Source organism: Camellia sinensis, chromosome 3, assembly GCF_055761805.1.
Source record: "Camellia sinensis isolate YWXY chromosome 3, ASM5576180v1, whole genome shotgun sequence".
NCBI lineage: Eukaryota > Viridiplantae > Streptophyta > Magnoliopsida > Ericales > Theaceae > Camellia > Camellia sinensis.
The window spans coordinates 37,202,778-37,224,951 of NC_138963.1; the positions used below are offsets into that span (position 1 = coordinate 37,202,778).

Genomic DNA, 22,174 nt, shown 5'->3' on the forward strand with positions numbered 1-22,174 from the left:
CCACGCCATGTATGAGAAAGTGGTTATGGCAGGTGAATTTTGATTCTCTCCATCCTAGTTGACATTTACATATTTTTAATTATAATCTAAAGTCAATGATGTATAATCATTATTATATTAATTTGAATTTCAAAACCATTCTTAATTGTTTTTTAAAATTTGAAATAAAAAATATGACTCTTTTAAAATTATCAATTCATTGGAGGTTGGAAAAGTATAGCCAAGACTAGCATTGGAGAGGTGTTGCAGGTAGCACCTATAATTGTGGTGGACCATAGAGAGAGAGAAAGAGAGAGAGAGAGAGAGAGAGAGAGCTCTTGCCCACAATGAAATTGAAGTAACTTCATGTTGAGCTCTTAACCACTAAAAGAGTGGAAGTGCAACTTTTCATGGTTTACATATATCCTTTAGGAAAATGTTTGAGGGGCATAATTTTTGTAGCTACAATGGCTTAAAACTGTCAAAACGACGTCGTTTTGGCATGTTTTGTACCCAAAACAACTTCATTTTGATAGTTTTGAGCCATTGTGGCCACAAAAATTGTGACCCTCTAGTATTGTTGTATCCTTTATGTTTTTGTTTTGGTTTTTTTGAGAAATATAGGCAATTGGAAAAAATACTTTAAAAAATTGTTCAAAATTTAAAATGTATGGATTAAATCTATTCTAGGTATAACTTACATCATACTAAATTTTAAATTACATACAAATTTAAAGTAGACACTTTTATAAATATTTCTATTTATCATAACTCATAAGTATGCAAGTGAAATTATACAACATTGACAGTGTTGGACAATCGGAGATAGAATAGGAGCCGAATAAAAAATTCTAGAATTATTCATAATGGTGTGCCAAAGACATGTAGCCCCCTCATATTAGTAATTTTTTAACAAGGCGAAAACAAAAATGCAATCATCAAAATATTTTATTCTATAATGTGTCTATGTCCATACAAGAGAGATCAAATTTACCATGCTCGGCCCTCAAAAATACTGTTATATTAACATTGAAACCCTACTAAAATAATACAATAATATCTTCAGAAAATCCGGATCTCGACCTTCTGTCCTCTATAGCCACCCTCCCCCTCGTTAATTTTTGCACACTGTTTTAGAGAGGGATAGGTATGGCCCTCCTTTATTTTGTTTTGTATCTTCTGTATCGAATTTCATTTTCAATATATTTAGCCAGTTGTTCAAAACAAAAACAAAAACAAAAAAATTTATACGTACGGGTATAAATACAAGGCCAACATGAGGTATAGAATGAGACAAATATTGACAGAGGATCCCAACTTTATCTAACATGAATAACCTACTAAGATAAAAAGGGAAAAGAAACATTACTCCTTATATGTCCATGTGGTGATGACAAGGCACCAAGTAGATCTTCTTCTCTTCAAGTGTAGTGTCCGCTGGTTTCTGAAAAAGATTTCATAGAAGAGTTGGTGGAAGTCACTGTCAGTTGGGACCTTGTATCAACATTCACTCAAAGTGGGTAACATATAGTCAGTCCATACATCCACTGATCATTAGGGTTTGGGAAATTATTTTGGTTATAATGAGTACACATAGAGCTATAGATTAATTGGTTATCTACCATGTTCAAAATGGTGAAAAACACATGGGACAGTTTATACTATGCATTCACAATAATATATATACTATACAAGTTGGCCACTACTGATGATTTATGGCCATTGCATTTGGTATCCAATGTTTTTGAAAGACACGATTTTAGACCACATGTGTCAATGCAATTTCAGAAAGTGGAGTAGTCTAATATATGTCATGTCTCACTACCAACACCGTGTCCCATTACATAAAATTTGGTTAAGAAGAATAAAAGTTATCATGATATAATCCCCAATCATCAGTCCTTTATTTTTAGGTAATTCATGAATGCAAATTTGGATGTGCCTACTATCAAATTTTTACATCAAAATCATAATCAAATCAGATCAAAGGCACCAGTCTCAAATTAGCATTTTCTCTCCTTTCACCCATTTGATTTTATTCCATCTGGAGTCACTGTACAAAGTGGAAACGGGAGCAGGGGCAGGGGAGGGACCAGAATGGGGACGGCCGAGCAAGGGCCCTATAGAAGAGTTTAAAGTTGGGAGTTGGGGCGGGAGTGATGCCCCATAGGAGTTTCCTGCTACTAAGATCTAGACCATTTGATTGGCGCTCCCAATCATAAATGTTCCAATTTTTCTCTAGTGAGACCATGTTAGAAGTTTAGGTGGGTCAATTGAAAAAAGAGCTCATCATGAACTCAAATCAAATTAGATCAAAGCCACCAGTTACAAATTATCTTTTTCTCTCCTTCGATCCATATGATTTTATTTGATCTAAGACCATCTGATTGGCATGCCCATCCATGAGTATCATCATATTTTCATACGTGAGACCGTGTTAGTGAGAAGTGTAGGTGGATCAATAAAAAAGAGAGCTTGTGATAAGAACCATGAACCTGACCTCATAGTAGACCTAGTCATATATAAATTCAAATGTGTGGTGTTTTATTCTGACTTGGTGATTTTAAAAAAATTGAACCTTTTCAAGAGACATTGAACCCATCTAAAATCCCTTAAAGAATTCAAGAAAGCTAAATCATGCAACCATAAAATAAAGGGACTTTGAAGAGGTCTTCTGAAGGGTGGTTCATAGGTCTGTCTTTCCTTTTGCTAAATTACATGATATCAATATTTATATATATAATAACTACACAAATATAGAATCTATTGCTCCAAATAAAAATAAAAGAACATGCACGTGTATCTAACAGTTTCCTAATTGTTGTTTTCTTAAACATTTTCTATGCTAGCCTGTGATGAATGATGAGACTGCAGTTTTGGAAATGAATATAATATCTAAACCACAATGGCCCAATCTAAATCCAATTTCATTTGGTATCGAAGCTAACCTAGTGTCTAAGTTGAACTAAAACAACACAGTGATAAGATCCTTTACGTGGCTGATTCAAAGTTGACCAGCACTCTGTATGTATCATCCCAACCTAGAAAAATTCTTACTCTCCCGTGTCAAGTGAAATGTGAAATCAGAAGATGACTCTGAATAGCACTAGAGACATTGCAATTTGTATTTAATAGAAACATGCTTTAGTAATGCATCCAAAAAGGACATGTGATCCAATAGTCAAATGAACAGGTGCTCACCTGAAAGCAACTTTGAGAAGGAAAAAAATAGTTACTTGGGTGTCTTCTTGGCAACAAATAGATCACTTCTTTAACAAGCCTAAAATGTACACCCATTTTAGTCCCCATCAAATGGAGGTTTGGGTGGGATAGATTGGATACAGACCTAATTATTTGGATTATTTGCACAAAGTGACTATTCTCCAAGTTTGAACCCTCAACCTCAAAGTTGAAAGACTGAGTTTTAACCACTGAACCAATGGTTCCTAGTACTTCTTTAATAACCCTGTTGAACTAAATTCAGGCATTACATCATATAATCAATAAAATATCTCCATTTCTAACAGAAAGAATTACAAGTGATGCCTACCTCTTGCAGTAGAGAAATACAGGTTGAAAGTTACCTTGTAAAATAATTATAAAAAAATAACAAGTTTTTCCAACTTGGTATAAAAACATTGCTAGTATCAGTTAAAATAGGAAATAGTAGAATAGGAAATAATTGATTGTATTCTTATTTAGTCCCTTGATTGGTGTAATGGCTGGACCATATATTCTGAACCATATATTATGCCTTATGCCACTCCTGTAATTGCAGAGAATTATCAATATAAGAGGGAATGTTGTCTAACTCATTCCCTAACTCGTTCTTTTCTCCAAACATACATGGTATCAAAGCCTTATTAGGAGGTACCTAAAGTCAATCACAACCTCCTTCTCTTCCACCCCAGAACTGCCCAGGCCACCCAAACCCTTGGCTGGGACAGTCGACAGCCCTCTCCTGTTTGTAGAGAGCCGTTGTGGTCTCCTGGTGGGTTGCCTAGGCCCTTTGGTGGCTGTCGCTTGCTCCCAGAAAGCCGTCGTGGTCTCCTGGTGGGTCGCCTAGGCCCTTTGGTGGTTGTCACTTGCTCCTGGGTGTTCGACTAGGGCCATCGTGGCCTCCTCGTTGGTCACCTAGGGCCTTGGGTCCTCTCTGGATGGTCGACTAGCCTCACGAATGGCCCTGGTCTGATCTTGGTCGTTTTTTATCTTTGTCATGGGTGGTCATCCTTGTTGTGATTGCCTTTTGTCCTATTTGGACTGTTTACATTTTTTAAATAATAAAATAAAATAAAATAAAACAAACAAAAATAATAATGCAGTAAAAAAAATAAAAATAAAAAAGGATTCTTTTCTTTCTTCTTTACGCATTCATAGGAGAAGTCGTGTCTTTCCTTCCACTCATCTTCCGAGTTTGTGATTGGCTTCGTGTTTGAGGCATAGACTAGTGAAGTCTCCATGGCAAATTTGACCAGTGAATCTCATACCTCTCAGCTATCTCAGTGCGAGAGTTCTATTATCCCTTCCACTATGATATGACTGATAACCTCAACCCTGGCCTTAAAATCACCACCTCTCTATTCAACGGTTAGCATGGTTGCAAAGTCTGACTATTTTCTTGAAAAGCAAAGGGAAGATGGGATATGTTGATAGGAGGATCCAGGCACCCAGTATCACAGACCCTCGTTATGACCAGTGGGAGATCACCAATTCTCTGATTATGGGTTGGTTGATCTATTCTATGGTTTCGGAGATCGGCGAGGGCTACCTATCTATGGACACTGCCCAAGATATTTGAGAGGCTGTCACTACTACTTACTCTAGGAAGGGGAACTTGTCCCAAGCTTTTGAATTATGTCGCGCCATTGAAAGGTTATTCTTCAGTATTTTACCTTCCTTAATAATGAGTGGAAGCGACTTAATCACCTTCAGGACTACAAGCCTGTCTGTCCCATTGATTCTATTGGTTACCGGAAGTTTGTAGTACAATAGCGGGTCTTCAAGTTCTTGGAAGGCTTAAATATGGAGTATGATACAATTCGGAGCAAAGTACTTGGCATGGATGTGCTTCCTTCTCTCCAGGAAGCCTTTACTTTTGTGCAGAATGAGGAAAGTCGCCGCTCTACGATACTTCCTTCTGCTACTACTGATCGCTCGGCCTTGGTTTCTGTACCCTCTCATGATGGCGATCGAGTAACTCGTGGTTCTCGTCCTTCCTCTAAAAAGAATAATCTTTATTGTGACTACTATCGTTGACCTCGCCACACACGAGAGACTTGTTGGAAGCTGCATGGAACCCCCTCTGGTGGCCGAGGAGACCGTCCTGGTACTCGAGAGGATAGGTCTGGTCAATCTAGAGGCCGAGGGGCCAATACCCGAGCACATCTTTCAGACACTGTTGAGCCACCATCTTCATCTCCAGTTGTCTCCTCCGCTACTGATGCTTCGGAGTTATTTGCCTCGGATTTTGAGATTGCACTTCGCCACTTGCTAGACCATCGAGCCTCCACTTCTGCTACAGGTGCACCCTCTTCTTCCTTTGCCAATTCAGCTAACTTGGCTTCCTCTCCATGTGTATTGCTATCTCATACGATACGACTGTACTATGGATTATTTATTCTGGTGCTTCCGATCATATGTCTAGCTCCTATGATTTATTTTCAGAGTATAACCCCTCTTCAGGTCAGGAAAAGTGCATATTACTGATGGTTACCATTTCGTCTGTGTCAGGGAAATGTTTAATTCATGCCACCTCTTCTCTTCCTTTGTCTTCTGTCCTCCATGTTCCCAATTGCAGTGTTAATTTTTTATCTTTGAGTCGTATTACCCGTGACTTAAATTGTAGTGTGACATTTTTTCCTAATCATTGTCTTTTTCAGGACCTTATCACGAAGAAAAGGATTTGCAGTGGTAGAGAGGATCATGGTCTCTACATTTTGGATCAGACAGACAAGTTGGCTCATTCATCTATTCTATTACCATCCACCAAGGAAGACATTTGGTTGTGGCACCGTCACTTAGGACACCCCTCTTTTTTATTACTTAAGCATTTATTTCTTTCTGTTTTTGAAAAAAATAATGTGCTAGATTTTCAATGTGAGTCTTGTCAACTTGGAAAACAACACAGAGCCTCTTTTGCTCCTATTAATAAAAGTTCAGTTCCATTTTCTTTTATTCATTCTGATGTATGGGGTCCCTCCCGTTTTATGTCTTTAACGGGTCACAAATGGTTTGTTACCTTCATAGACTATGTTACATGGACTCGGGTGCAGGTGTCGGGTGCCGGTATGTATCTAGAGGTCGGACTTGTCAAACCATAAATTTAAGGGTACGCGGACTTGGCAAAAAAATATCATATTTTTATATTTTTAATCTGGCATGTGAAATAAAATGGTGTTATATATAACTTACAGTGTCAAAAAGACATTCCTAGCAATTATACAACAATATGTACATATAATAATAGTGCTATATACAATTATATAAGAAGCGTCCGTTGAAAAGTATCCGACACATATCACATATCCTTGTCCGAGTGTCGGGTGTCCAACGCGAGTATGTGATTTATTTTGAAGAGTCCATATAACATAGTTCATAGATGATTGTTCCCAGGCCACTTGGGTATATTTGATGAAAGACAAAAATGAAGTGTTTTCTGTGTTTCAAAACTTCCATAAAATGGTTTGTACTCAGTTTGGAGCGGTTGTAAAAATTTTACGTTCTGATAATGGGGGGAATATATTGACTCTGGTCTTGCCACTTACTTCGCTTCTCATGGCATTATTCACCAGACTTCCTATACTAATACCCCTCAACAAAATGGTGTTGCAGAACGAAAAAATCGCCATCTCCTTGATGTCGCCCATTGTCTCTTTTGAGATGCGGGTTCCTCAATCCTATTGGAATGAAGCGATTCTCACTGCCGCTTATTTGATTAATCGCCTTCCTACCTAAGTCCTTCAAAAACAAACCCCTCTTCACATTTTGTTCGGCTCTTCCTCTTCCGGGTTCTCCATTTCTCCTAAGACCTTTGGCTGTGTTTGCTTTGTCTATAATCATTCTCCCATTTGTGGTACATTAGATCCTAGGTCTCTTAAGTGTGTCTTTCTGGGTTATTCTGCCACCAAAAAGGGTTATAAGTTTTATCATCCTCCCCCTCGCAAATGGTTTGTCTCCATGAATGTCACTTTCTTCAAGTCTCAATCTTACTTTCCGACCTTCCCGGTCTCACAGTCATCCTTTCAGGAGAGTCTTGGTGTGAAGAGATTCCTGTTCCACTTCTGCCGGTGGTTGAATAGATAGAGGATGATGAGCAAACAGTTGTTGGAGAAAAGAAAACAAGAAAAGTTTATATTAGGGACAAGGACAGACAGAAAGTCACCTGGATGCAAGAGCCTACTCTTTCTCCACTTCTGCCAACTTCTTCGCCAGATAAGTGTCCAGAGTCAACCCTATCTCCTGAGAGTCCAGGTAATTCTAATTCTAGTACTCCTATTCCTGATGTTTCGGATCTTGATATTCCTATTGCTAATAGAAAGGGAATTAGGTCTTGTACTCAGCATCCTATTACTAATCATGTCTCTTATTCTAATCTGTCTTCCACAAATAAAGTCTTTCTATCTAAGGTGTCTTCTATGAGTCTACCTACCCATTTTCAGGATGCTCTATCTATTCCTGAATGGAAATATGGCATGATGGAAGAAATGAGAACTCTAAGTAAAAGTGGCACTTGAGAGTTAATGGAGTTACCTAGAGGTAAACATCCAGTTGGGTATAAGTGGGTGTACACAGTTAAACACAAAGCAGATAGTTCTATAAAACGGTACAAAGCATGATAGGTTGCTAAGGGCTTCACTCAGACTTATGGGATAGATTACCAGGAGACATTTGCACCGGTTGCTAAGATGAACTTTGTGAGAATCTTACTCTCTTGCTACAAATTTGGGTTTGCCGCTTCATCAGTTTGATGTGAAGAATGTCTTCCTTCATGGAGACCTAGCCGAAGAGGTCTATATGGATATTCCCCCTGGTTTTGTGGATGCTAAGTCCAAAGGTAAAGTATGCAAGCTCCGAAGTCGCTTTATGGACTAAAGCAATCTCCTAAGGCGTGGTTTAAAAGGTTTTCCCAAGCTATGCTGAAATATGGATTCAAGCAAAGTCAACCTGATCACACTTTGTTTGTGAAACACTCTTCACATGATAAGACCATAGCTCTCATTGTTTATGTTGATGATATTGTTCTGACAGGGGATGACTTTGATGAGATCCCTCAGTTGAAGGAATACTTAGCCAAGGAGTTCGAAATCAAAAACTTGAGTAATTTGAAGTATTTCTTAGGCATTGAAGTAGCTAGGAGCAAGGATGGTATCTTCATATGTCAGAGAAAGTATGTACTTGACTTGCTAAAGAAAACTGAAATGCTTGGGAGAAGACCATGTCATACACCTCTAGAATCAGGCCAGAAACTCGATGAAGATCAAGAGGGAGAGCCAATGGATAGGGGGAGATACCAAAGATTAGTGGGCAAGCTCATATACTTATCCCACTCCCGTCCAGACATTGACATTGCCGTGAGAATGGTGAGCTAGTTTATGCATGCTCCTAGAACTTCACACCTTGAGGCCGTTATAAGAATCCTGAGATACCTGAAGTCTTCTCCTGGAAAGAGTCTTTATTTCTCAAAGCATGGCCATCTCAGTATAAAGGCATTTACTGATGCAAATTGGGTTGGATCTGTCACTGACAGACGCTCAACTTCTGGATACTACACATTTGTTGGTGGCAACCTAGTCACATGGCGAAGTAAGAAATAGAATGTGGTTGCTCGATCTAGTGCTGAGATAGAATTCAGGGGCTATGGCTCAGGGTGTATGTGAGTTACTATGGATTAAACTATTGTTGGGAGACTTGGGAATCCATCAGATTGACTCCATGCGACTATACTGTGACAATAAGGCAACAATCAACATAGCTCATAATCTAATTCAGCATGATAGAACTAAGCATGTGGAGATTGATAGACACTTCATCAAAGAAAAACTCACTAGTGGCACCATTTGTATTCCATTTGTGAAGACTGGGGACCAACTAGCTGATGTTCTTACCAAGGGACTAAGGAGCAAACCCTTTCATGGCATTCTCAACAAGCTGGGCATGAGAGATATCTTCGCACTAACTTCAGGGGGAGTGTTAAAATAGGAAATAGTATAATAGGAAATAATTGATTGTATTCTTATTTAGTCCCTTGATTGGTGTAATGGCTGGACCATATATTCAGGACCATATATTATGCCTTATGGCACTCCTCTAATTACAAAGAATTATCAATATAAAAGGGAATGAAGTCTAACTCATTCCCTAACTCTTTCTTTTCTCTAAACCTACAGTATCAAAATAAAGTATATTCCAAATGTCATGCAAAATGCTAATCCCATGCTCCTGATGTTTCAATCATATGGAAATTAAGTGCTATTAGAAATTAAGTGCACCCAAACCTTTTCTCTATGCGAGCAACTCCCATATGCTTCCATTCACAGGAAAAGGAAGTTCATCCAGTGGATAGGATCCGCACTATTCTGAATAATAAGATCATCTTATCAGGGCAGCAATCTGAGATGTTTGGCCTCCAAAGTTACCCACGTACACAAATGTGAACTTACTTGCACTGAAATGCATAGTACATTGTCAATTACGTGTGCATGACGCAAAGATATCTTCAATTAAAGTGGCTTTTTTTTCTTTTCTTTTTTTCAAACATTCATGGAACTTTGCTGTTTGGAGCACTTGCAATATCAGCATCTGTTTCCTTACGAAGGGTCACCGAATGCTAGATTTTGTAGTAGATACAGAGTGACATTAAGAAAAAAGTCAAATCTCGCTTATTTGCATTGGAGAGCAAAATCAAGACTTCAATGTGCTTATCCATCTTCAGCAACAAACAAAAAACTAGCTATCATACGGTATTTCATAACAAATATGTACACCCCATCAGCAGACATCAACAACTTGCAAATAAAAAAATAAAAATAAAACTTTTTTGGAAGAAGAGCTAAAAGAAACCACACAGCAGATTCATGAAAAGACAATTTGGATCTTCTTTGATGGAATTAATTTTATACAGGAAAGAACAATCATTTTCCTTGAATAAAAAGAAAGGCAACAATTTAAACATATGGAGCAAAACACAATCACAAACTAGACTAATATATGACTGATAGGTGATCATGAGTTCCTATGTCACAAGTGCATAGAGAGATCATCAAAGATGTATCTTTTCATTTTCATCCTCAAACAAACTAATTAGGAAAAAGCACTTTTACCAAGAACATATTTATTCCAACAATGACTAGGGAATGAAACAGCAGCCAGAACACCAACTAAACTTTATTAGGATATATTATAAATTTATATTGCATGGTTAATTTGCATGTGATGATATACTATTTTTCAATTCAGCATCAATCTCAGTGGTCCCTTCTAGGTCCAGCCTATTATCTAGATTGTAATATACTTTTTAGCCAGTTTTTCCCAACAAACAACTTATTCCTCACTACAGATACTTGTTTTTCTTAATGGAGATACATCATTATAATTTTTAATTATTTACAGAGACTACTTTTAAAGCAAAACTGTATTTGGGACCTCTTAAATAGTAAATCGTAAATGATTATAAAAGTTCACTGGCAGTGCATATTTCCTTTATGGAGTTGTGTCAAATCACAATTTCTTAAAGGCAATATTTAATCACCCCAAAGAAACTATTTTGACATGGGATAATACTACTTTACATAGAACCCAATTACTGATGATCCTGTCAAGCATTATTAGCATACTTTTAGAGAAAAATTAAAAGAAAAAAAGAAAAAAAAGAAAAAAAAAAGAAAAATGAAGAAACAAGAGAATGAATTGGGATAGGGAAGCAGCTGAAAAAAGCTTTACAAAACCAGAGAAGAAGGCACCTCTAGGCACTATCCTTTAGCCTTTGGCCCAAGAGTTCCTTCCTGCCCTTCAAACATTTCATTGTTATTCTATTTAGCTGACAAGCATGGTTATGGACTACGGCATTACACGGACAAGCAAACACGTCATTTCCTTAAAAATTAGAACAAGGGGACATATATGTAAATATATTATAAATCCATATCAAATAGCAACCTTATTTGAATCAAATTAGCGATAAAAAAACACAAATAAGAACGATATTATCAAAATATCAAAACAACAAAACCACTAAATAAAAATTCAAGAAGCAAACATCCACGTAATTTTCCATCTAATTGTCATTAAAAATTTCGTAATTCCACCATTTGACACATATAATCAAAAGATTGTGCATCCAGAAATTTGGCAAGAACTACACAAAATATCTAAATATAAACCAAAAAAAGATTATCTCAGATGTGTTGGACACTAATACGTGAGTCTAGATCAAGTATTCACATTTAATGGTTGTTAGGTGATAGCTTATTCTCCTTTTTTTGAGAATTTATTTAGCTTTTCTTCCTTTTTATTTAAATGTGTGCTAAAAGTGATGGGGATCAAGGAAGCAAAAGACATCAATTGGAAGATTAATAATTTTAGGAAATTTAGTTTTTAGGATTTTGTTTCTATTTTTATTTATTACATTATTGGTTATGAAATACTTATATATATATGGGGATTGTGTACGAAAATAACTCACGTTTTGCTCTTTCTTCTTTCTTCAAAACTTCTTTAACTTCTGCAAAAGTCTAAGTACATAACAAAATGTGAAATGCACCAAGGCTGCTATTTGATTTCTAGGGATTGGGCTGCTATTTGCCATCCTTAGTGGTGGATGTTTTATTTTTCGTTCTTTCACTTTTTTCTGCTTTGATTTCTAGTCATTGTATGAGGACTTCTTGTCCGCACCTTGTTTTCACCTTTTGTTCTCAATAAAATTTTGTTGTTGCTGCTCAAAAAAAAAAAAAAAGAAATGCGCTGAGGCTGGGCTTATAGATTGCTGCTGATGGTATGTGTGGCTTCTTATGGAGATTAATAATTTTGAAGAAATTAAAAATGTTTTAACTTGTGTTTCAATAGATCTTGTGCAATATGAACGAACCAAGCAATAGAAGTTAACAAGCATTTTCTCATGAAAACTTCTGCTTTAAAGGCAACATTTGTGAGGTTAAAAATAAAAATATAAAATATGGTAGAATATTCAAATCACAGAAATAGTGCCCCCTCTCCCTCCCTCTCTTGCGAGTCCACGAGCAAGTTGATATGCACCAATTTGAGAAGTCTTGTCATCAAACATGATTTTGTCATCTATAATCAAAGGGTCATATATATATATATATATATATGTATATATATTTTCACTTGATAATTTATAAAATAAAAAAAATAAAAAATCCACTTATCTAGTCTATTGCCATGTGCTATTTATTAATTTCATATATATACATATATATGGACTCATTTGGGAACTTGGCTTTTAGGCTTAAAAAATAATAATAAAATAAAAAAAGTCAAAAAAACACTAAAAAGCCAAAATCATATACACCAGTCATTCACTTTTTCCTATAAAACTAAAAAAATCATTCCTAAACACGAACTTTTTTTACATTATCAAAATTGAAAAAGCCAAAAAATCACTAAAAAATCCATACCCCAAACGAGGCCTATATACAAGGTTCTGAAAAGCGGTTGCGGTCGCTGTAACGGTGGCGGTGGTGCGGGCGCGGTTGCGGTTGCGGTTGCGGGGTGTAAAGGCCATAGCGTAGCGGTTGCGTTAACCGGAACCGTAAATTTTTTTATTTTTTGCACAATTTGAAAAAAACTTACCGATACGCACATTTTTTTTCCATGATCATATTTATTGGGTTTTAAAATAAATATTGATCAATTTTTATAAATTTTTAAGTTTGATCCAATATATTTCATATTTTTAAATCACTAAAAACTGAGTTTTTTACATTTTATTTTAATAATTAACAACTTTATATTATACAAAAAATCAATTACTAACTATTATATATAAGATAAACAATGACAAAAGTAAGAGAATAAATAAAAACCTAAATATATATATATATATTAGTCAAGCCAAATAGATAATGACCACATATTATTATTATTATTATTATTATTATTATTTTCAAACAATATATAGATAGACACACACAAACAAAATGGTTGAGTGATAGCAGCTGAATAGAATAACATAGGTCTTACAGCTTCAACAAACCAATAACATGTTCTTCATCTTCTCTCTTTTCTCTCTCTATCTCTTGTTCCTCCATCTTCCCTCTTCATCTTCCCTCTTTTCTCTCTATCTCTTTTCCCCTATTTTCATTTTTTTTTTTTTTTTTTTTCGGAAAGAAGCAATTCGAAACCATTACGTAACAGTGCGTAACAGGCCGTTACGGCCGTTATGGCACCGTTACAACCGCTATAACAGCCGCTACGCCGATACACCTGTGAATCTCAAACACACTGCAAAAGCGGCCGTAACGGGTGGCGGTAACTACTACAACCGTTACGTAATGGTTGCGGCCGCTTTTTAAAACCCTGCCTATATATATTGAAGAAATTCAAAGTTCTCAGTCATCTATTTCATTTGCTCTTCTCCTACCTTTATCTCTTCCCTCTTCACAAGGTCATGTTAGCATGCACTAAGTTTATACGCCTTGTCTTTCATAATTCCTCTTCATCTCTACATATTCCCCTACGCGAATTATGGGCAGTGGAATTAATTACCCTCCATTACTCTCAAACTATGTTACATGGACTCTTCAAAATAAATCACATACCCGTGTTGGACACCCGACACTCAGACAAGGATATGAAATGTGTCGGATACTTTTCAACGGACACTTCTTATATAATTGTATATAACACTATTATTATATGTACATATTGTTGTATAATTGCTAGGAATGTCTTTTTGACACTGTAAGTTACATATAACACCATTTTATTTCACATACCAGATTAAAAATATAAAAATATGATATTTTTTTACCAAGTCCGCGTACCCTTAAATTTATAGTTTGACAAGGCCAACCTCTAAATACATACCCGCACCCGACACCTGTGCCCGAGTCCATGTAACATAGCTCTCAAGTCTCAAATGGTAAACAGTTACTCGTATACCTATTTCTTTAGACTTTACTTGGTAACCTCTATGAGAAGAAGCACACACTCTTCCAAGAAGGTAGTGTGTCTGTGTTGAACACAACACTCATGAGACACTCCACGAAACATGTTGGACAAGCATCCAAACGTGTCCTATTAGCTTTTCAATTTTTAGAACCTAACACCCTACTGACACTTGGGACACGTGTTCATCACTTAACCATATATGAAACACATTGTAAGTTTAAAGAAAATAACTTGGGAGACAATATATGAATTTATACTTTTACTCCTATTAAGGCTTCTTTGCATAATTGACAAGTGTGGCTCTTATAACTAACATCCAGCTGGCATTTGGATTAGTTAGAGTAGTTGTGAGCTACTTAGCTCAAGTGCATAGATATATATATATATATATATGAGAGTTGTGAACATTACAATATATAAGAAGTAAACGCAATTAAACTCTTCATTTATGTTTCCAAACTCTTCTTTAGGATTATTGATTCTGTAATCCTATTATGGTATCAGGGCTTGTCAAGACCATTTAACAATGATGGCATATCCTTCAGCATCTTCTACTTCAGTTTCTTCAGATTAATCTTCCAAAACGAGATCTGATCAATAGAATCCAATCTTCTTGCTCTCAACCTTCCATAAAACCCACTAGGTACTACTGTTCATAGTCCCTTGGATGGTCTATATATATTTTTACCACTTTTTTAGCCATATATACAAATTTTAACCCTCAAATTAGAGTCCTACTCCTACACTGATGCCACAAACTTGTTTTGGGCTCGCTACTAGTGGGAGAGTGTTCTCCGCACTCGTCCTACATTGTGAGGCAAGTAGTTTGCGCCTTAAACACTAAACAACTTTAACTTGGCAAATAGACTTTTTTTCCCTCTCTATTTAACTCTATGTTTCCTTTTTTGTCTGTAAACAGAAATGACATTTCATTGTTTTGAAAAATAAAAGGCGTGACTCAAGTAAGAGTTAAGTTCTAAAACACTTTTGAACTAATCTCTACTAGTGATATGGAGAAAAAAGAAATACAATATTGCTTCAGAAAATTAATATGGAGGATGACAGCTAGCCACTAGGTAACTCATATGCCCTCTAAAGCATATTGCCAGCATGCTCATACCTGTGCAGTAGGCATGCTTGATACAATACCAACTAAGTAAAGAGCTGTGTAATATCTGTATCTTTCAAAAATTCAACATTCTTTACCATGCATTTTTCTCTTCTATTTGTGTATTTTTTATGTATGTATGTATTAATTTATTAATTTATTTATTATGTAGCCATTACATTGCAATTTAGAGTTTATTTATAAAAGGAAGTTGGGGGCTATTAGAGAATAGTGTGACCAACTCAGCTGAATGAAGTACTGAAGTACACTTCATAACATATTGTGAATGCATCAACAAAATCCCTGCAGTAGGAGCAATAAAGAGTTTGATACCATTATAGCGAAGAGTTTGGGAAGGTAAAAAAGACAGAGATGAACAATGATTAGTGAAGGAGATCTGTGACAATAGAAAGAAAAATGATTCTCATGCATTGTTCATCTCTGTCTTTCTTACCTTCCCAAACTCTTCGCTATAATGGTATCAAACTCTTTATTGCTCCTACTGCAGGGATTTTGTTGATGCATTCACAATATGTTATGAAGAGTACTTCAGTACTTCATTCAGCTGAGTTGGTCAGACTGTTCTCTAATAGCCCCCAACGTTAGTGAAAATTAAAAGTTATAGTTCAGTTGATTTCTTAGACTCTTTGAATTTGGTATAGTCATTTAACTCAGTAAATGGAAAATGCATTATCATGTTGTAAATGATATTTGGTATCAAATCTCAGTCACTACTCCACAAAATTAACTTGTAAAAATTGTAACTTTAAATAATTGACCAACTTCTATAATCAATAGCAAGGTCAGGTTCCAAACATTGATTATCATCATCTCATAACCTAGCTTATGATTTACCCATGCAAGCACTTTAGGTTTTGTGGAGCATATAAAGTGACTTGTAGATTTAGCTCTTCATTTCATGAGTATTTTAAATACCAAAAGGCAGATTGTTACAATAATAGACAACTAATTTGCTAACCAGACCTAGATTCTAGGCCATCTAAGAATAACCATTCATGCCAAAGCCATTATAATAAAAGTTGAAACACACATCTTAGCAAATAGCAATCAATGCTATTTAAACTGCAACAAGTTTTAAGTTTTCTTAAGGATCTCAATGGGTTTCGGTAATTTTTGATAGAAGTGTATATATAGATTTGTTCAATTAAAAATCCTAACAACAAAGGGGTGACTTTTGTGGCTAGACCCTAATGGAGCCAAGGATCTAGATGTTAGGTGGTGCTACACAGCAAAGCCATTTACCCATATAGCGGTAAGTAGCGGACTCGCACACAAGCAGGAATTCGAACCTACACTCCTAACATTGGGTACAGTTCATCCAACCCTGGAAGGTTCATCCTATTAACCATATGTATTGTTGCCCGGATGGTTGGCCTCGAGGAGAATCAAACCTTGGACCTTGGATATAATATCCCAAGGTCTGTCCCTAAGAAGTACAGACATGAGACACGATACGGATACGATACGTATATGCTGACACGCTAATTTTTAGAAAATATTGGACACAACACGTGAGGTATACGCACAAAATATATAATGTTATATATTTATTATATACATTCTACATGAATATATCATTCAAATATAATAAAAAAATATAATATAACACTTATTTTATAAATTTACATTGTTTTTCTTTTATTATTGCATCCTAAGTTATTTAGTTCAAACTTATAATTAGTTTCACATATGTATTTAATCGGTGGACATGTGTGTTTAAGCAATGGACACGGGTGTTCGAATCTAAAAACATTTTTGAAAAATATGACACGTTTTGACGGATGTCAGATACGTGTTGAGAAGTGTCCAACGAGTGTCAGTGTCTGACACGGACACAACACGGATACGCTACCTTCTTAGAAGTGTCCGTGCTTCTTAGGTCTTACCACTTGACCACACCCTTTGGGTTTGATTTGTTCAATTATGTTTTACATAAAAATTGATGCAAGAATTCCATCACTAACACAGAAGCAATTGAGGAAGAATTGGAGTTCTCTGCAAATGATCCTGATAAGAAACAAGCACAGCCTCATTTCAAAAATGCCAATGTATACAATCAATGTTAATGATAACCCACATTCTGTTAATTGCAAACAATTGAATTTCACCATCAAACCTAGGTCTTAAACAATGTAACAACCCAATTCCAACCGGACCTCAAAATGTTGCCCCGAAAATGAATAACTTTGCATTGCACTTGAGGATATGAAACGAGTAAAATCCTTGAGAGTAAAAAATAGACGAACATTCACAAATCGTCAAAACTCAAACCCATTACAGAGTAAACTGACATTCTTGAAGCATTGGTATATCTAACTTGTGTACGTACATACATATAGATGTATAAGCTTTGATTATCAGTGAAAATGTGTAATTGGGAATGAAAGAATGGATATTGTGAACAGTCGGTTGCATTTCGTAATTTGGAGATTTCATTGTGAAAGTGAGACATTGATTTCGCTTCGCATGTACAGACATTTATGTATTGACTGTTGTACATGAATGGGTAGAGAAGAAGAAAGAGATGAGAGAAGCGTACCTTAACTGTCTGTGAATTTCAATGTCTGATTTTGGAGAAACAAACAAGAGAGTTGTGCCTTGACCGGGAGAGTTGTGCCTTACCATCTTCCCTTCCCATTGTATGTGAAAATTGTCTTATTATTCACAACATAATAATAATACTATAGATTATTATCATTATTATTAGAGCAAATTACATTTTCTCTTTTTTATATTTCGTCATTTTTTTACTTTAATTTTTTATATTTTAATTTTTTTAATTTATTCTCAAAATTAATTTTTATTCAAAATTAGACGACGAACGTCACATTAATTGCCATATAACATTAAAAAAAAAAATCGTCGAACAAAATATAAAAAATATAATATTATATTAAAATTTGAGTTTGTGTTGAAAGTATGAGTAATATATAGCCTTCGCAACATATGAGTTCGCTTGTTAGCTTTTTTTTAGCCTGAGATTAAAAAGTCTCGTATGGGGTATGCTTTTTCTTTTTTGACTTTTATGAGAAAAAAATAAAATAATTATGATTTGGATGTGACGTTTTGTCTGATTGGGTTAAAAAACGTATTTTGTGTTTGTGGTTATTTTAGCCCAAATATGACATACCAAACAAAGTCATAATAAAATATTTTTATGTCATATGACTATCAATGTGTTATTTTATTTTATTTTTTTTGGACATAATTTAACTTTTTTAGAGTAAATTGAAAAAAATTTAAAATACGAAAAAATAATGAAAAAAATCAAACTGAAATAGCCAAAATAAGAATACGACCAAACATAAAAGGCCGGGCAAAATATAATTTACTCATATTATTGTCATTATTTTCCTTCTATTGTAAAGGTTAGCTAGTTGACACAAATAAGCCCCCAACTTTACATCATAATGTAGTATTATTCAATCACTAAGCTAAAAACCCGAATTCCTTAGACCAGATAACGAATCCTGATGGGTGAGAGGACGGGTTTGATTGGGGGATTATCCACTATTTGGATTACAATTCAAATAGTGTTTCTTATCCGCCGTTTGATTTTTTTTTAGTCCGTCGGAAATGGAGTCCGGCCGGACTCCATGTCCCCCATATGGGGGACTATTGTGTCCTGGGGGGGTGGGATAGAATGTGGGAGACTATCTACCGTTGGGATTAGATACGAAAATGACCATTTTGACCCTCTACTATTTAATTATGTATTATATTTAATAAAATTCAATAAAATTTAAATGTCTCAATTTAAAAATAAAATAATTTTATTTAACTTTTTATTGATGTTTTATTTATTTAATTTTTTAAAATAATTTTTTATAGATATTTTATTGATGTTTTATTTTAAAATTTTGTTTATAATTTATTTAATTTCATTATTTAAATTTTAATAGGTGTTTTATTTAAAATTTATTTAAAATTTTAATTAAAAAAATAATATAAATTTTTTATACAGGTTATACAGTATTTTATTAAATCAAATTTAGTGGTTATTTATTTATTTAATTGTGTAAATAAACAAACACAGTAAAGTTTTGCATGTAAAAAAAATAATGATTTGTTATACAGTAATGATTTAAAACAAATTTTATTGATATTTTATTTATTTATTTATTTAATTTAAAAAAAATGAATTTATTTAATTAAAAATAATTAAAATATTAAATATATGTTTAATATTGCTATTACTTAGTAAATAATTGAAAAGGGTAAAATAGTCTTTTGTTCATTTATCCTATCCAGTCCGTCCAACCAAACGTTGGATTCACTGAAAATAGTCCTATCCAGACATCTAATCTCATGAAAAAATAAACACAGGATACATATCCAATCCGACCAAATAGTCCGGGGGATTCACAGTCCCAGGACTCAAGTCCAATGGATTCTAATCCTCTTTTTCCAGTCCGTCCAATCAAACACACCCAGAGTGTATTTTAAACCAATGAGTCATACGTTTTAAATTAGTGATGCTTTCGTATCACTTTTTTTTTTTTTTCAATAAAAAAGAATAGCATATAGATAATAAAATATGGACTTCAAAATTATCTAATAATTTCTTGTGAATGTAATAATAAAACTTCACAATTTAAAATAGAATTCATTAGATTTAAATGATGGGAACAATTTTCTCACATCATTTTACGAAAAATGTTTGTTTTTATAGTTTTTTTTAATGTCCTTAATTGTATAGGATTACGCTTTTGAAAAATACTGTTATAATTATTACATTTTTACTCTTAAATTTTAGTGTAAATTCTCTTTTGAAATTTAGAGAAAAATATAAGTAATCTCAGAATTTTGGCATAATTATACTGATTCTGTTTTAGTAAAGTTAAATAGATCAAAATCAATACAAATAGTGTGAACACAAAGATAAATACGGAAAATATACATTTCAATATAAATAAGATGACAATATTTAGTGTGTTTGGTTTGAGTTTTTTGAATTAAGTTTTTTAAAAACTGATTTTTTTGATTTCGTGTTTTTTTTGTTTTCAGTTAATATTTTTAAAATTTTAAACATTTTTTTTACTTTTTTAGATGCACCTTACTTAGATGTATCTAAAAAGTACAAAATTTGTGAAAAAATATTTTTTTAAATTAATAAATGCATAAAAATATAAAAAAATGTACTGATTTCTTTTTTTTTTGTATTTTTGATATTTAGTGATTTTTTAAAAGTTTTTTTCACAATTTTTTTACTTTTTAGGTATATTTATGTTAGGTATGTCTAAAAAGTTTCAAAAAAAAATTGTTTAAAATATTAAAAAAATCAGTAAAAATAAAAAAACACGAAAAATAAGAAAATATAATTTTCTGAAAAGTGTTTTTGAAACCAAGCAAGTATTATTTTTTCATTGATATGAACAACAAATTATTGATGAAAAATAATAAAATATTATGTGAATAAAAACTGTGGGATTTGCTCTATTTTCTCCAAACTTTAAAAAAATTCAGTTTAATTTATTCTAAATTTTATTTATCACTTCATATTTATCATTACATTAATAACAAACATAAGTGTTGTTATTCATTAAATTAATATATTAGTTACATGCTCTTATAAGATTGTAAAAAAAATATAGTTATCATGGGATTATTTACTTCAGACACCAAAAATATCTCTTAGAGTATCTCCAACGGTTCACTATTTTTTTATCAAATCCGAGTAAAAAAAAAACGAGTTTCTCAATCTGATATAAATCACTCCAACCGTTTACTGTAACTTTCATCAAATCTAAGTGGACGTCGGAGAGGATGACTGGCTGGTCAACCAGTAAGTAAAAATGAATTTTCTGAATTTAATCCATATGTGCATATTGCTCAACCAAAACCAAGTTCTTGAACCACGAAAAACCCAACTAGTTCAATCATTTTCTTGTTTCTCACAATCTTTTTCTCTCTCTCTCTGAAATGGAAGTGAAAGTGGAATCGCATACTCATTCCCTCTATAGTATCTAGTACTAGGATACCCTTCACTGTATTTATTAGTCATGACCAACCCAACTGCTTGCAGTACCGACACTGATGTGAAATTCTCAGATGGAATGAGTTCAATTCCCTGCCCACCCACAATTGATCAAATTTCCAATTATAAAAAGGAGACCAAATTGCAAATTCATAAACTACACATCCATATCACATTTAATCTGATATGCAAAAATTGAGTGAATATTGACCTTCTATTGCCTAGCTTTCTCAAGTTCAATGATGTCGGCGATTTCTGGATATACCTCTTGGAGTGGAGCATTCAATTGACTTGTCCACTGTCAATGAATGAAAAAGAAAGAGATTGGATGAGAAATTAAATACAGTGATACGAAGCTTCTCTTTATCGTTGACTGCTTCACTGTATAAAAAAGATCAAACATAAACGATTAGGAAAAAAATGAAGAGAGATAGTAAAAAATGAAATGAATATATGTGTGTGTATGTAGAGATATAGAGACCATGTAAAAGAGGGAAACATCATTAGGAAAACGGTGAAGAAGAGGGTTATTATTCAGAGAAGAGTAAAGTCTGCGAATTGCCATCTTCTCTCTCTCTCTCTCTCCCTCCCTCTCTCTACTGCTCTTCATTTTCAGTGTATTCCGAGCGACCGAGAGGACAACTGGCTAGACGTCCGACCCGTCATTCGGTGGGCCTCACTTCCAATGTACACACACAGTAAAATGGTGAAATTTGCCCAGCTCCTTAGCTTGGTGAAAATTTTGGACTGTTCTCATTTTGATATCATTTTGATGAAACTATTGGAGACAAAAAAAAGTCGCCTTTTTTCACCAAATTCAAATTTGGTAATGATTCTGGTGAACCATTGGAGATGGTCTTACATCAATTTATCTTTCTAGAGCAATGATTCATAACTTTAAAATTGGAGTTCTAACAATGGCACTAATGATGTAGCAAAAAAAAAAAAAAAAAGACGCATAC

General features: G+C 34.3%; 1 long non-coding RNA gene across 3 annotated transcripts; it reads right to left on the reverse strand.

Annotated features, from left to right (window-relative positions):
- Positions 1-797: 797 nt before the first annotated feature.
- On the reverse strand, positions 798-17,895 carry LOC145822457 (uncharacterized). 3 transcript variants are annotated; one of them, XR_014363759.1, is made up of 3 exons: positions 17,775-17,870; positions 9,474-9,904; positions 798-1,423 (listed from the first exon to the last, which is right to left on the reverse strand). It is a non-coding gene; the product is annotated as an uncharacterized LOC145822457 (long non-coding RNA). The 3 variants fall into 3 exon arrangements; XR_014363760.1 differs by having other exon boundaries at positions 799-1,423; positions 9,474-9,805; XR_014363758.1 differs by having other exon boundaries at positions 804-1,423; positions 9,474-9,643; positions 17,775-17,895.
- Positions 17,896-22,174: the final 4,279 nt, after the last annotated feature.